Here is a 3,817-nt window from a genome sequence, read left to right on the forward strand (position 1 = left end):
CCGACCGCCACCCCCCGACCGCCACCAGCCGACCGCCACCAGCCGACCGCCACCAGGCGACCGCCACCAGCCGTTCGCGGTGTGCGCCTCCGGCGCCACCGGTCCCCAAGCACCATCCCCAAGCACCATCCCCGACCGCCACCCCCCGACCGCCACCAGCCGACCGCCACCCAGCGACCGCCACCCGCCGTTCGCGGTGTGCGCCGTTATCCGCCTCTGGGTGGTCCTTGCCGGGCGTGGATCGGCGTCCGCTGTCGGTAGGTGACGGGACCATAATTGGCCCGCGGACCAGCCGGCGGGGCTCTATGGAAAAGCCCACCCGCCTTCGCTGGTTCCCCGGTCGGCCACGAGTAGCGATAATTCGGCCTCTTCGCCCGGAGCGCGGCTCAACTTAAGCGAAAATGCACTAAGTGCCAAAGCCCATTCATTTACAACGGCGTGTCCGCCAGAGGGCGCGTTTCCCGCCGCGGACCGGCCGGCGGGGCTCGTCGGAGAGCGTATCCGCCTCTCGGTGGTCCTTGCCGGGCGTGGGTCGGCGTCCGCTGTCGGTACTTTACGGGACCGCAATCGGCCCGCGGACCAGCCGGCGGGGCTCTCTTGAGAGCTTACCCGCCTTCGCTGGTTCCCTGGTCGGCCACGAGTGGCGAGAATTCGGCCTCTTCGCCCGGAGCGCGGAGCGACATTTGCGAAAATGCACTAAGTGCCAAAGCCCATTCATTTACAACGGCGTGTCCGCCAGAGGGCGCATTTCCCGCCGCGGACCGGACGGCGGGGCTCGTCGGAGAGCGTGTCCGCCTCTGGGTGGTTCCTTGCCGGGCGTGGGTCGGCGTCCGCTGTCGGTGGGTGACGGGACCATAATCGGCCCGCGGACCAGCCGGCGGGGCTCTCTTGAAAGCTTACCCGCCTTCGCTGGTTCCCTGGTCGGCCACGAGTGGCGAGAATTCGGCCTCTTCGCCCGGAGCGCGGCTCAACTTTTGCGAAAATGCACTAAGTGCCAAAGCCCATTCATTTACAACGGCGTGTCCGCCAGAGGGCGCATTTCCCGCCGCGGACCGGCCGGCGGGGCTCGTCGGAGAGCGTGTCCGCCTCTCGGTGGTTCCTGCCGGGCGTGGGTCGCCGTCCGCTGTCGGTACTTTACGGGACCACGTTCGGCCCGCGGACCAGCCGGCGGGGCTCTCTTGAAAGCTTACCCGCCTTCGCTGGTTCCCCGGTCGGCCGCGAGTAGCGAGAATTCGGCCTCTTCGCCCGGAGCGCGGCTCAACTTTTGCGAAAATGCACTAAGTGCCAAAGCCCATTCATTTACAACGGCGTGTCCGCCAGAGGGCGCATTTCCCGCCGCGGAACGGCCGGCGGGGCTCGTCGGAGAGCGTGTCCGCCTCTCGGTGGTTCTTACCGGGCGTGGGTCGGCGTCCGCTGTCGGTACTTTACGGGACCACGTTCGGCCCGCGGACCAGCCGGCGGGGCTCCCTAGAAAGCTTACCCGCCTTCGCTGGTTCCCCGGTCGGCCGCGAGTGGCGAGAATTCGGCCTCTTCACCCGGAGCCCGGAGCGACTTTTGCCATTTTTTTTCTAAGTGCCAAGGGCTCTCGCGCCGCGATGCGTCCGCCTCTGCTGGTTCCCCGGTCGGCCGCGAGTGGCGATAATTCGGCCTCTCCACCCGGAGCCCGGAGCGACTTTTGCCAAATTTTTTCTAAGTGCCAAGGGCTCTCGCACCGCGATGCGTCCGCCTCTGCTGGTTCCCCGGTCGGCCGCGAGTGTCGAGAATTCGGCCTCTTCACCCGGAGCCCGGGCCGACTCCCGCCGATATGATCACATCATGATCCTATAGCAAGTGTCGTACAACCATAACATGATGTACAAAATAAATATATAAATATTAACATCACCTATAAACATTAAATATATAAATATTAACATCACCTATAAACATTAAATATATAAATATTAACATCACCTATAAACATTATGAATACAATGTTTATAACCGAATGCTCACTTTATATTATTTGGCTGTAAATGCGAGCATAAGTTGTATATATCATGTATTTATCCACGAACCGTTAAACAGATGTCAAGTCAGGCTACCTTAAGAGAGTCATAGTTACTCCCGCCGTTTACCCGCCTGTGTGCGAGAGGCGGTGTAATTTCTCTCCGTGTCCGCTGGAGGGAGGTATTTCCCCGTTACGACCTCCGGGAAGATCACCGGGACGCGGAGAACGCTTAGCCGGGGCGCTTGGAGCCTCGTTCGGCTTAGAAAGTGAGGTGGAAAGCACTCGGGGAACCGGCTGGAGGTGCTGTGGAAGTCCAGCGGGCCGCGTAAAACGCTTAGCCGGGGCTCTGGAAGCCGCGTTCGGCTTAGAAAGTGAGGAGGAATGCATCATGAGAACCGGCTGGAGGTGCTGTGGAAGCTCGGCGGGCCGCGTAAAACGCTTAGCCGGGGCTCTGGAAGCCTCGTTCGGCTTAGAAAGTGAGGAGGAATGCATCATGAGAACCGGCTGGAGGTGCTGTGGAAGCTCGGCGGGCCGCGTAAAACGCTTAGCCGGGGCTCTGGAAGCCTCCTCGGGCTTCAAGAGTTAGGAGGAAAGCCCCATGAGAACCGGCTGGAGGTGCTCTGGAAGCTCATCGGCCAGCGGAAAACGCTTAGCCGGGGCTCTGGAAGCCTCCTCGGGCGTCGAGAGTTAGGAGAAAAAGCACCCCCGAGAACCGGCCGGGTCCTCCACGAACCGTGAAAAAGATGTCGAGTGCCGCTACCTTAAGAGAGTCATAGTTACTCCCGCCGTTTGGCCGAAGGTGTATTTACTCGCCGTGTCCGCTGGAGGGAGGTATTTCCCCGCTCCAACGTCACCGGCGGCTTCCGAACGTCTCTCCGAGCGCTCGGAAGTCCGCGCGGGGGGGAGAAGCGGGCCGTGCGAGGTACCGTGTGGAGCTGGACCGTCACCTGGTCCGCTCGTCGTGCGCGCCGGCCGCTGGAAGTCGAATAAAGCTCCGCGATCTCATCCGCGGTGCTTGTAAACAGCCGATCCGCTGGGCTGGAGCTATTTTGGGCCACTTGGCGCGCGCGCACGGCCTCCCGGATGGTGCCGCGTGGAGTGCGCGAGCGCACCGGCCGCTGGAAGTCGAATGAAGCTCCGCGATCTCATCCGCGGAGCTTGTAAAGTGCAGATCCGCTGGGCTGGAGCTATTTTGGGCCACTTGGCGCGCGCGCACGGCCTCCCGGAGGTGCCGGGTGGAGTGCGCGAGCGCACCGGCCGCTGGAAGTCGCATAAAGCTCCGCGATCTCATCCGCGGAGCTTGTAAACAGCCGATCCGGTCGTCTTGGAGCTATTTTCGGCCACTTGGCGCGCGCGCACGGCCTCCCGGAGGTGCCGGGTGGAGTGCGTGAGCGCACGGGCCGCTGGAAGTCGAATAATGCTCCGCGATCTCATCCGCGGTGCTTGTAAAGAGCCGATCCGCTGGGCTGGAGCTATTTTGGGCCACTTGGCGCGCGCGCACGGCCTCCCGGAGGTGCCGGGTGGAGTGCGCGAGCGCACCGGCCGCTGGAAGTCGGATAAAGCTCCGCGATCTCATCCGCGGTGCTTGCAAACAGCCGATCCGCTGGGCTTGGAGCTATTTTCGGCCACTTGGCCCGCGCGCACGGCCTCCCGGCTGTCCCGGTGGTCCCGGTAGCCTCCGCGGACGGTTAAAAAAATCTCAAGTGAGCCTACCATAAGAGAGTGACAGTTACTCCCGCCGTTTGGCCGCTCAAAGTGCCATCAGACGCGCAGCAACGCGAGTGTGCGCTAAGTGCGAGAGGTGGCGTATTTACCCGCCGTGTCCGC

Source organism: Syngnathus floridae, unplaced genomic scaffold, assembly GCF_059516105.1.
Source record: "Syngnathus floridae isolate MCC-2025c unplaced genomic scaffold, RoL_Sflo_1.0 HiC_scaffold_107, whole genome shotgun sequence".
Lineage (NCBI taxonomy): Eukaryota > Metazoa > Chordata > Actinopteri > Syngnathiformes > Syngnathidae > Syngnathus > Syngnathus floridae.